This window comes from Girardinichthys multiradiatus, chromosome 15 (assembly GCF_021462225.1).
Source record: "Girardinichthys multiradiatus isolate DD_20200921_A chromosome 15, DD_fGirMul_XY1, whole genome shotgun sequence".
NCBI classification, from domain to species: Eukaryota; Metazoa; Chordata; class Actinopteri; order Cyprinodontiformes; family Goodeidae; genus Girardinichthys; species Girardinichthys multiradiatus.
Genome location: NC_061808.1, coordinates 27,060,692 through 27,073,916, shown reverse-complemented (window position 1 = coordinate 27,073,916; position 13,225 = coordinate 27,060,692). Strand labels below are relative to the sequence as shown.

General features: G+C 38.1%; 2 long non-coding RNA genes across 2 annotated transcripts; both read right to left on the bottom strand.

Moving 5' to 3' along the window:
- Positions 1 to 245: 245 nt before the first annotated feature.
- On the bottom strand, positions 246 to 7,594 carry LOC124881767. Its single transcript, XR_007041739.1, has 2 exons — positions 7,369 to 7,594; positions 246 to 1,065 (listed from the first exon to the last, which is right to left on the bottom strand). It is a non-coding gene; the product is annotated as an uncharacterized LOC124881767 (long non-coding RNA).
- Positions 3,857 to 4,842, bottom strand: LOC124881768. The gene is made up of 2 exons (XR_007041740.1): positions 4,302 to 4,842; positions 3,857 to 4,197 (listed from the first exon to the last, which is right to left on the bottom strand). It is a non-coding gene; the product is annotated as an uncharacterized LOC124881768 (long non-coding RNA).
- Positions 7,595 to 13,225: the final 5,631 nt, after the last annotated feature.

Below are 13,225 nucleotides of genomic sequence, written 5' to 3'. Positions count from 1 at the left end.
ATGAGGAAGGGGGGTAAGGAGGGAAATAAGAAAGGAACTGAGAGGAAGCCTTGTCTGTCTGGACAGGAAAGGGGGTACTTTCACCCTTGACCCTGGTCCACTATTGGTATGTGAGTGTGTATGTGTGTTTATCCCCCTGCCTGTGCCTCAGAACAGGTTCTTACAGTCAGAAGGACAGATGGTGTTCATCGCAGTGGCAACCCAACGCAGGTGCGAATGAATGGGGTTTCCTGCCCCAAGGTACAAAAGGGAGGTGTGGTGGGGTGTTGATGTGCAGCACCGGTAGGGTAATTTTCTGTCGTTCCCATGACTTAAGAGCATGCAAACAAGGGCAAAGAAGAGCAGGATGGAATGATGAGTGGACTAAAGAAAGGAGAGAACGTAGTAAGCTGTAAAACTTTAGAGGAGCGTCCATTTTTATTGCCCTAGATCTGCCTATAGATATAAAAAGCTGTGAAAATTTGTTTCACTTCTCTTTCATTCCCTGCCATATTAAAAGAATAAAAACGCTATCATCCCAATAAACTCCATTGTTCCAGGAATGGCCGCATCTGCTCAGATGGCCTCCAATATTGTTTCACTGTACTCCTTTATTCTTCTTTCAACATTTCAGACTTTAAATTGGAGACAGGAACAAAATTGGAAAGAATTTTGGAAAGAGTTGAAGATAGGTCTAAGGTTACTGCTGTAGACTGTTTTAAGGATAGCCTGCTACAAATTTAGGTAATAATAGGCATATGTCTCAGAAATCAGTCACTCTGTCCTGCATTTACTTACGTCAACATCGATCCAAAATATTGTTACTCTCAAAATCTTTGTGAGAATTCAATTCCAACCATTAACACGATCATAGTCAGAATTGTACTCAGCGGCACGTTTGGACGATGAAACCCAAACAGTTTTTTCCGGAACTTATTTTCCCGCAACTTTAATTTATGCAGGCCTTTTCTTGCAAGTGTGTCCACTGTAGAGGCCAAAACAGGGCATAGGTTTAGTGTTGATTCCTCCCATTGCATCAATGTTGACCAAGGTCTTCATCAGGTGGTAAGAGCAAAGGAGAGACTCCTGTCATGAAAATAAAAGCTATGATTTTCATGAATAAAACTATAACCAATGTTTCTAACACAGTGACTACACCTTATAACTTGTTTAGAGTCATTAAGCACTCAATGTAAAGGTTTAACTGCAACAATTCAAAGTGGTTTTGCTCACCCTTTCACCAAAAACACTTTCAGTATCCCAGTGACATTCGAACAAAAGTCATTGGAATATTGTACCTACAAGTGACTTTTGTACAATTTAATTCAATTCAGTTTGTTTATATAGAGGCAATTCATAACTTCGTCATCTTCAAATTGGTTAAAAAGTAATTTTATCTAAGGAAACCCAGCAGATTGGATCGAGTCAGTGACTTGTAACAGTCACTCCTCCTGGATGAGTATGTAGCGACAGTGGACAGTCGCTTGCATTGACATTGCAGCAATCCCTCAGACTGAGCATGCATGGTGTGCAGTGGAAAGGAAAATTCCCTTTTAACAGGAAGAAACCTCCAGCAGAACCAGCCTCGGTGTCAGGGACCAGCTGCCATGACTGACTGGAGGTTTGAGAAAACAAAGAATACACACAACAAGCACTGCTGCAGATGTACTTTCGAGTGAAAGAAAAGTAAAATGTTAAAGGCAGTAGTAGCTCCTTGACTGGCTTCATCTAGGAGAGAACAGCAGCTGAGCAGATGAACTGAGCCAGTTTTTAATTCAAGAGTATGAAAGAGAGCACATACAGTTAATCACAGTAGCCAGTATCAAGTTAGCCAGTAGCTATGTCTAGGAAAGAGACAGGGATAAACTCTGAAAGTCAGGGCCAAGTGTATCATCTATAGAAGGTGAACATCAAGTTGCTGGCAGCAGAAGCTCAGCCAATGCCCCCATCCAGGAAGGTCGCCCAGATTTCAATGTCTTCAATTGTCACTATTGTTGTGAAAATGCTCACACACTTAATTAGCAACTATTTTCTCAAGAATTTTAGATAAGAACGGAAGATTCGATATAGGTCTATTATTTATTAATTAATCTTGATCAAGAGGTTTCTTGAGTAAATGTTTAATTACAGCTACCTTAAAAGTCTGTGGTACATATCAGTTTACTAAGAATAGATTAATCATACCTAAAATAGAGGCTGCAATCAAAGTACACACTTCCTTAAATAATTTGGTTGGGATTGGGTCTAACATACAAGTTGAAGGTTAAGATGAAGCTAATAATTTTGAGAACTGTAAAAGCTCAATTGGATCAAAACAGTCTAAACACAGATCAGGTTCTACAGTTACCTCCAATGGTGTCTCACTTACTGAGGATGAAGTAATCATGTTTGGGAGGATGCCGATGATTGTATTTTTAATAGAATCAATTTTATTTATAAAGAATACATTTCTGCTGAGAGCTAGGGGAATACATGGCTCAACAGAGCAATGACTCTGTAAGGTTTGGCAATTGTACTTAAAAGAACCTTGGATTATTCTTATTCTCTTCTATTAATGATGAGAAATAAGCTGTTCTTGCTTGGTGAAGTGTCTTTTTATGCAACAGTAGACCATTTTCCAGATAAAGTAGGAGTCCTCGAGATGTGTAGAGAACTATTTTCTCTCCAATTTTCTAAGATTGTGCTTTAAAATATACAGCTCCGAATTACCAAAGAGGTGTCAAGTGGGTCACACACGAAGTCCTTACCGTGTACTACTTAAGTTTTAATTCACTGACATTTCAGTAGATTTTAAATAAATCAAGGGTAGGTAAAATTAGAAACATTTCTAAAGAAATTGCTTGGTGCATGCTTCTCAGACCAGAGCCAAAGATTCTGTGGGTAAGTTAGGCCCAGTGTGTATCAGGTTTGAGGGTGAAACCTTTGAGAGGTTAAAAGGCAAGGCGAGTTTATCGGAATAGATTTTAGCATAACATGACATAACTTAACATGATGACAAAAAACCTTTTAAAAGTATATTACAGTGGCATGATAAAGGAAAAAAAGATAAAGAAAAGTTGGATTTCAGATTTAAATTCTTGACCTCAACATATTTGTAAAATCGTAAGACAAACAAATCCCCTGCAGGAAAATTTTTATCTTTAACCCATTCATTGATGCACTCAGTGCTTTTTGGTCCATATTTTTTCACCATAAAATCAAACGTTGTTCCCTGGGGAGGAGGTTCCTTAGAACCCTTCTGGCCCATTACGCGTCTGGGTAATGAGGGAAAATTCCTTCAAACTTGCACACGTCTGGACCAAGAGTCAGAGCCATCTTGGTGCTCTGTAACCTTCCCCCTAACTTTTGTTAGGAGAGCCCAGCTCAGCCATGGTCAGTCAGGGAGGGGTCTTCTGCAGTGAACTACTTTTCACTGCACACAACGGTGTCCGGCTTGTTCAGTTCTAGGGTGAAAACTCCCAAATTACATTTGTCCCCAGTAGAAAACTTTGTTATAACATACAATCAAACCTTTCTCTCTGGGAAGGAGGCAACTCCTACAAACTGTTCTGACCCATTATGGGTCTCGATAATGGTGCTCTGTACCTTTCTCCTAACTTCTTCTAGGAGCACAGTCTTTCGGGGATGTGGCATGATGTGGCTCGATAATGGGGGAATGTACCTTTTAAAAGTGGTCCATGTCTGGACCAAGAGTCAGAGACTTCCTGATGCTTTTTTTTGGTTTGTTTTTAACCGTGTCCTGTCCGGCGGAGTAGCACTCAGAATTGTTGTCTGAGAGCCAAGAAAAAGCCCAACAGATTTACTTTCACAAGTGGATCCTAGCCTAGGTTTCTTTTCAAGTCTGGTTTAGTTCCAATAGTTATATGGAACATGCTTCTTATGCTTAAAACACAGCGTATTTCATTAACAGCCTCAAGTTTAAATAGCAACTATAGGAAACTGAGTTTTTTTTTTTTTACATTTCTGTAAGCCTTATTTTATTTATTTATTTTAACGTGTCCTGTCTGACACAGTATCACTCAGAATTGTTGTCTGAGTGCCTAGAAGAAGCCCAATAGATTTACTTTCACAAGTAAACCATTAAGGCCATCACTATAATGCCTAAATTATAGTAATACCTAAATCCAAACACTTGTGGCTATATGTGTGAGCGCGCTTGTGCATATAAGGTTTCTCCATAAGAATGTTCAATAGCAGGTGTGTGTGTTAGCCACAGACCTGCCCCCTAGGACCCAAGAAAGATCGTAGCCACAGACATCCAAACGGCCCCCAGAGCACGGGAACCCCGGAAGGACCACCGCCAGGACTACCGCATACCAAACCTCCCAGAGATGAGCAGAGGATAGCCCCAGGGTAACCAACCAGCAGCCACAGTGCAGAAGCTCCAGGGAGCTGCAGAATCCCACAGGCCGGCACAGACCAGAACACCCAGCCCTGGACACCATGAACCACTAACAACAGAGAAACCTGCCACCGGCTGGGACTGTGACAGGGAGGAAATAGACCCCATATTTGACGCAACCTGACACAACCTAACATGCAACAGGCACACAGTCACAATCACACATTCCCACGCTCATGCGTACACATGAAAACACTTACATCCACATACCCAACATAAAGACACATAACAATGTGTATACTTATTCGCAGTCCCCATGCACACTCTATATTGCCAATTCCAAATATTCTAGGTACCAATACACTAGAGGGGTAACCAGCCTCTGGACCCAGGTGGTGGACATTACTGAACAGCAAATCTCTGCACACACATGGAATAAATTCACACTATTTCTTAAAATACAACAAATTGTTAACAAAAAAAAAGTGATTCAAACTCAAATATATCGCAATCAACAAACTCTTTACTATACTAGAACAATCCAGTTAAACTACCGAGCAAAATGAAAGAATAAGGACGCAAATTAACTATATACAATATGAACAAGTGAATCAAAGATGGTTACTAACCATGACCAATAAAATGAAGCAACATTACCAACATTACCATGTTATTGATGTTTGAGAATCAAGAATTATCTTGAGGAATCTGGAAATGAGGTCAAGTTAGTCTTGGAACTAACTTTGCACATTGCAACATCAGATAAAACATTATTTTAATAAAATAATATTCCAAAGAGTGATTTGTTGAATAAAACCAACCTTTTGGATGACTAATTCTCAATGGTGTTTCATTAGATGTCTTTATTTATTATAATAATATTTAAGGAAATATTATTAAGGAAATATTAAAATAATATTTAAGGAAATATTACTTTGAATAAACAACCTTCCTGGATAAAAGATTCTTAATGGATTTATAAGATGGCAGCGAGTCACCTGTTACCCCTGCCTTGAGCGCTTGCCATTAGCGGTTTTAACTATCAAAAGAAGCCTATGCTTGTTACCACCCCTATAAAATGAAATATGTACCTTTAAAATACCATTAATAAAAGGATAAAAATGAATAAGTGTTGACGGCGCGTTAAGGCTGATCTGTCTTTAAAAAACCCCTTTTAAATAAAGTTTGTCTGAGGAAAAGGTTTCTGGGTGTCAAAATTTGAGGGAAGCGACGTACGGAAATATTGCCTTGTGCATTTCAGTTTAACGTTTCATCAGCTTGGAATAACTTGCCTCCCTCTTTCATGTATCCCTTTTCATATTTCTAGTTGTCTTTACCTGCTTATTGTAAAACATCCTGCTCTTGCTTTCAATAAGAACAAAGATACATTTTTCTGGACTTAATCCTTACAGGGATATGGATAGTACTTTATATCAGTATGTATTGCTTTATTTTGTGTCTTAAAGTACCATGCAGTTGATGCATGGTTTGTTGAGTGTGTTGTTTGTGTGTGCGTGGTTTGTGTGTGTGCATGTTCCTGTGTTAAATTGCAATATATTACTGTTGTTTATATTCAAGGGGTTGCCCTTGAAGTTTCCTTCCTACAAATATGTCTGTTTGGTCATGATAAAACTGTTCTGTTAATCATCTGGTTTCATAACAATTGGGTGGTATTCATCTGAAAGATTATAATGACTCTGCATTTTCCTAATGCAGTTAGTCCTTATTTTTTAAGAATGGGGGGAGCTGGGCTGCACAGTAGAACAGTTGGTTGAACTGTTGCCTTGCAGCAAGAAGGTACTGGGTTCAACTCCCAGCCAGGGGTCTCTCTGCATGAAGTTTGCATGTTCTCCCTTTACATGTGTGGGTTATCACTGGGTACTGTGGCTTCCTTACACAGTCCAACATCCCAGTCCTACATTCTAACATGACTGTTAGGTTAATTGGTCTCTCTAAATTACCCTTTGGTGTGAATGAGTGTGTGCATCGTTGTTTGTCTTTTATGTCTCTGTGTTGCCCTGCGATGGACTGGTGACCTGTCCAGGGCGTACCCTGCCTCTCGCCCGTAGACTGCTGGAAATAGGCACCAGCTTCCCTGTGGTCCACTATGGAATAAGCAGTATAGAAGATGAATGAAGCTAGAAATGTAGCAAGGTTTTATTAGTTGTTATTATTTTAATGTCTTTCATATCTTGATTAGTCTCTTTTTAGGTGCAGGATCGGGTCAGAGTATAGTATTCAAAAGGGTCATAGTATAGTATTCATTAAATTGTGAATGTAAGTATTAAATCTCAACCCTAGATAACATTTTCAAAAACTGGTTCCCCTTTCTGAATCACTTTACAAGGCTTAATAAAACTGATAAACAGAAAAATGAAGGGTATATATCTTATAACCTTAGTTTGTCTTGGCCTGTCTTATAAACACACCATACAACTTTAAATATAATAAGCCTGTCAAGTAATTCTGTTGAAGTGTGCATTTCATTTTGTGTTGAATTTGAGTCTAATTTGACCATTCTGAACATGTCTGGAAAAAGTCGAAACTTTTGTTAATCAAGATCATGTTTTGAGGGGAAAAAAATTTGTTTTACCACTTTTGTTTTACCATAAAGAACCAACCCAATTTTATTATGATACTGTTGAGGATCAGACCTGCTTTTATAGTCTCTATTTGTTACCGTGACAACCCTTAATTGGCATAAAGATAATTCCTTGTTTAATAAATAACGCTGGGCATCAGACAGTTTAAAATGTTTTACCCTTCAAGCAGGCAGTCCATGGGCTGGCCAGGACTCTTTTTTCCCTTATGCAACTGTACCCCAGACCTGAAAAACTCAAAATCCCTATTAGTCTGGGATCAGGAAACAATGTAAAATAAAAGTATCATGCCACAAATACCCTAATTTTTAATTAGCAGGAAACTGTCATTCATTTCACATAAACGGACAGACAAAATGGACTGTCATTGGCCACATAAAAGTTCGATTAAATGTAAATACTAAATTTGAAAAAGAATCTATGCTCCACCATCCACAATCTCCTCACCTTTTAATGTGCTGCCGCAGGCTGTGATATGCAGTTTGTTTGTGGCCCCTAACCAGAAGTAGGAAGAGCTTCCGGGGCACTGGAAACACCAATTTGTATCACGTTCTTGGTTTGGATCGGACCAAAGTGCAGATAAGAGCTTGGCAGCCGCATGATGAGAGGAAGACTTTTCTTTAATTAAAGGTCTCCAAAACGTAACATAATCCAACAAGTACAAACATGAGTCGAGCCAAAAACTTACATGTGTACATAGTTCTGTAACGTAGCAAAACTGAGCATAAACAGGGGTAGTGAACGAGGAATAGTGACGGAGGAACCAGCGGGGAACAAAGAACACAGACCAACTAATATACAGGGAGAAAACAAAGGCAGGTAATTACAGGAACTAAGAACAGGTGTGGCAAGGAGACATGGAGGCATAAGGGACAGGTGGAACTAATTAACAATAAAGGAAACCATAGACCTAAGAACGGTTAATACAAAAACACAAACCAAGTCCAAGGATGTCATACCATGACAATTTGTAAATTGAATTTTGTTATATCTAACTTTGCTGGTATAGCATGTTAACCTTACAACTCAATTGATGATTCTATTCTAATATATTCTATTCTATTCTACACAGTTTGATGATCATTATAGTATTTTGTTAGGAAAAGGACTGAAGATGTATATGGTGTACAGTCAATGTCTGCATTTAAATTAGTGATGTGTTTATAAAGTGTGTGGGGGTGAACATATATCTATTGTGTTTGTTCTCAAAAGACATTTAGTTTAAATATTTTTTTGACTTTAATATGTATATATGTGCCCCATAGATATGCAGACAGAGATCCGACAGCTAATAATAGTGTTTCGTGATGCGCTTCTCCAGGCGCCACTTTGATGTGTTAATAGATGCGCAAACAATCTCTCATTACACACATTTTGCCTGAAATTTTAATAAGGCTATAAGTATCAGACCTAGGCATGTACCCTATGCAGCTTCTACTGACCTCCACGTTAGCAAACATTTAGCTGGTTTTTCCTACAACTTTTCACAGAATGGGTCCGGCTTCTGCGTCGTAAAGTGATGTTAGCAGCATCCTTGCTAACATAGCGTTCAAAGCAGTAACAAACTTTCAGAAAGTTTACATTTACATGTAGATTTAAATTTAAATGATCTTGCAATGCTTGCATTTCCAACCCCTGACTCACCACAGAGTCGTGTGTCTGAGTGAGATGGTTTTGTTCCCGAACGCAGGGCTGTGACGTGGAGATGTACCAAGCTGTACTGTTTCAACCAATAGGAAAATTCAACTGCAGTAGCAACTGTTCAATCCAAAGATGGCAACACTAGCATGTTTTTAGGCCAAATACTGCAGAATTAATCAAGTTTACAGAAAAAATTCAACATTTGCACAGTAACATAAAGATAGCACCCAATTTATACAGTTTATCTGCAAAAAAAAGTTGATTTGGGGTTTTGCTACCTTTTAACAAGCAAGCTTTTTAGGAAAAAGCCGGAGCACCGGGAGAGAAACCACAGCTAACAAAGGTCTTCAGACGATAAAATACAGTTCATCTGAATTACAGTAACATAAAGATAGCACCCAATTTATACAGTTTATCTGCAAAAAAAAAGTTGATTTGGGGTTTTGCTACCTTTTAACAAGCAAGCTTTTTAGGAAAAAGCCGGAGCACCGGGAGAGAAACCACAGCTAACAAAGGTCTTCAGACGATAAAATACAGTTCATCTGAATTACAGTAACATAAAGATAGCACTAAGGCCTATTTTATGCAGTTTATCTGCAAAAAAAAAGTTGATTTGGGGTTTTGCTACCTTTTAACAAGCAAGCTTTTTAGGAAAAAGCCGGAGCACCGGGAGAGAAACCATAGCTAACAAAGGTCTTCAGACGATAAAATACAGTTTAACTGAATTACCTGTAGCTTTGAGAATTTTTATGACTCTTTATGTCCATAACTTATAAAAATAATTAACAATTACAATGAAAAAACTGATACCCTATGATACCAATCTCTGCGACTTTTTTGAGGGCAGTGCCTCCTAAGCTCCCTGATTCTATCTGGTGGTGGTTGAACAGGTCTGGCTTGACATCCTACTTCTCCTGCCAGCCCTAAAAAAATCCCTGATTGGATAAATAACATGTTTTTTAGCTATACAGCCAAGCTTATTTCTTATTATTTTTGCCTTGGCTAACACTCCTTGCACTTCATCACCATTTACTGTGCATTTTTTGTGCATGCCCTGTTTGTTTTTAAAATCCTTCTGTTCCCTCTTTAATTCCTGTTTTTTTAAGCAGGAAGACACTTTCTTGTTTTCAGCACCCTGCATAGTCGATTGGACTTCACTACAGTTTTGCTTCAGGACTTTAATTTCTCCTGCGATGGACTGGTGACCTGTCCAGGGTGTAGCCTGCCTCTCGTCTGTTGACCGCTTGAGATCGGCACCAGCTCCTCCAAGACCCTGTATGGAAGAAGCGGGTACAGAAAATGGATGGATAGATGGATGGACTTTAATTTTTCTGAGCTCATTGTCGATCTTCTGATATTCTGCCCGAAGTTTGGTATTCCCACGGTCAAGCTCCTTACAGTGATTTTTCATTTGGTTATACTCATCAATCCAGTACTTTTCAGCATTGTACTGGTGTTGGAGCTCACTGATTTTGTCCTGTAGTGCATAGCTGTAGTTAAGCCTGATTTTGGTTTCTTTTCTTAAAGTTGAATACTCTTTCCTAATTTTGTCACCAAATTTGAGTTTGTTCTTTAACTCCTCAAATTCCTCCTCCAGAGCTGTGTTGTTTGAGCGTAAAATCCTGAGCTTCTCTTCAGATTTTTTGTTCTTTTCCTCCAGCTGGTTTTGTTCATCAAGCTTTTGTTTGGTTTCCTGAACTTGCTTTTGCAACAAAATGCTCTGTTTTGTCAGAGTTTGTTTCTCAATTTTCACTTTTTCATAATCTTCCAATGCAAAAGAATCCTTCAGTTTGAAATTCAAACTCACAAGTTCTTGCTCCAGAGCCCTGTTGCTTTTAAGTAGATTCCCAATTTGGTTCTTTTCCAGTTCACACCTCTCTTTCTGGGCTGTTGCAACTTTGAGTTTCATTTTTAAGTCCTTAACTTGCTGTTTTAAGACTTTGTTTGCCTTGATGCCAGCCGTCCTCTGATTTTTAAGCTCCTTGTAATCATCTTGTAAGGCACTGATATCATTCAGCTTAATGATGGTCTCGTCTTTTTGCTTGGTCAAGACGTCATTCTGTTGACAAATTGCGTCAGTCTCATCAATAAGAGGACAAACATCAAAAAACATTATCTGATGTTTTTCCTGGCGCAAAAATTGAAACTTTTTACGAAGAAACATTTTTGGGACTGTCAAATCGTTTTTATAGTATAAACCGTAGTTGAAAAACTAAACACTGTGAGACACTCAAAAGATGTTATCTCCGTCAAGAACAAATGTTAAGTGAAGAAGAATCATTAAAGACCTCTGTCATACAATCTGCTTCCTTTGTTACATCATTGATGACATCATAGCCAAGTCATGTAGAACCGCCCACGGACTCTGACATCACTCCTCTGCCTGTCTCTCTTCATATCTCTCTCTCAGATATAGTGCGGCATACCAATTACTGCATGTAAGTAAAACCCGTTCACTCCCTACCCATGCTATGTGATTTGTTTGTTTTTGTATTTACTCTGGAATGTCGGACTTCCGAGAACACAGCAGGCAGGAAGGTCAAAACTGCAAAGCTCCAAAGGCTAAACAAACATTATTCAATTCTAATTTGTTATAAAAGACTTTCAGAGAGCAGTATTGTGAAACCATTAGCAATTTCTCCTGTTATTTGCATATACTTAGAGGTCTTTATGTACTCTGGTAGCATGTCAACCTTAAATCTAAAGTACATATACACTTGACAGCTTTACATGCATTGGCAAGATGAAAGATGAACGTAATGTTTTTTTCTTTTTCTAAGTGCAAAGAAAAAAAAAAATCTTGTTTAATTTTGATGTTTCTATTTTTTTCCAGTTTGGTAGCAATCAAAAATGACAAAGTCATGACAGACTTAAAGTGGTGTTTTAAAAATATATACTTTATTAAATGTAGAAAGGTCCATTAACCTAAAAGTCAAGGAAACATTTTTATATAGAGGAAACAAACTGTTCATTTGGTGATTATATGTGTTCAGCAGAAAAATAAACAGCTCCATTTAAGGTTTTTATTGACTTATACTGAAGTCAATTTAGTATATGATCAATCCTGCCCCTGAGATAAAGCAGACATAATAAATATTTTCTATCAGAACCATCTACTGAACCAAAGCAGCATTTATTGTTCACTTTAGCTTCAAACTAAAACCAAATACAACTAATGGACGTATTGAAATTATTTGAACAATTTGTCATAAAACCTGCGGATACTTGGTTCTGTTCCACACAAAACACAAAAGCAATATCAATAAGATGTTTAATTTCACTCTACGGGGCTCATAATGTTACCAACTGCACAATCAACAAATGCCAAGCTTACCTTAAATAATAGCATGTTTTGCTTGGGTGTCTAGTCGTCCTTTGTTTTAAAATTCCCCATATCACTGATATTAGAGACCACTCCTAAAAACAAGTCAGTAATAGTATTTCTCTGCATAGCATTTTATGCATTGAAACAATAATTAGACATGTTTACAAACCAATGTTTGGCAGTGCTGCGTGTGCGACTGAACATCTGACTTAAGGAGATATTAATCCTTAAAAGTGATAAGAAAGAGTTTATTTGTGGAACTTTCACAAAATTTGATTTACACAGTGGTTGCCTATGCTGTGTTTGATCTGTTGACTCTAACATTGATGTCACGATCAGCAAACAAAATAAGCAAGAGTTGTTAATTGTTGTGGTTGGTAACCATAGTAACTGCTTTTTGGATTTCAAGCCGACAGGAATGTGACCTTCTAACGAGTTGTGTTCATTGTTAGAGATCTTGTACAGCACTATATTATTCAAACAATCAGGAGACTTTATCCATGGAGCAACTACTGATCTAAGGGGAAGCTCTAATACCAAGTCAGAATTTCCACTTTTTCTAATAGATTTTTCTGATTTGGAACACAGAAATTCTGGTTTGACCTCAGGGTTATACTTGACCTTCCCTGGTCATTGTGGTTGATTTATTCCAACTTGGAACTCAGACTTCCAACTTCTACAAACAGAATGCATCATAATTAAACTATCAATCTTTTTGACACCGTTTATCATTTCCTCAATGTTAAGCAAAGTAGGCAACTAGTTTATTTTTTCTCAAAATCTCATTTTCCTGAATCTACATAGCTAGAGCAGAAACTGCAGGAGGAATTTGAAGGAAAGTAGAGAGAGAGAAAAATAGAGGGAATGTTGACTTGAAAGACTTCAGTCAGTTAGGTTTCTGATCGATTGCTGGCTCTCAAAATGACAATAATTGTAATAAAAAAGAACTATTGGACATTGCTGCAGCCTCTACAAGTGAAACATGTGCTGCCTGACTTGAAATCTGTGTGTTTTGCCCTGAAACTATGTGCAGAGTATCCTGCACTCATTAGTGCAAAGCCTCAGTGTAGACTAGCTCCAGTTGCAGCAGTAAATGCTTCCTTTGAACTTTTAATAGAGCCCTGAAACCCAACTAGGCCTTAAAAAATACAAATCTGCAGAGGAGGAAGGGGTACAAATGGCAACTCACAAGGAATGACATGGAGATCTGATGCAGGAGGTAAACTGCTGAATGAAAAAGCAGTATTTGATTATTACAAATTATATCCAAAAAGCCTTCCAAAATCATTCCTTACATAGTCAAATGATCAATGATCAATGCATCATGCTGTGCTTGCA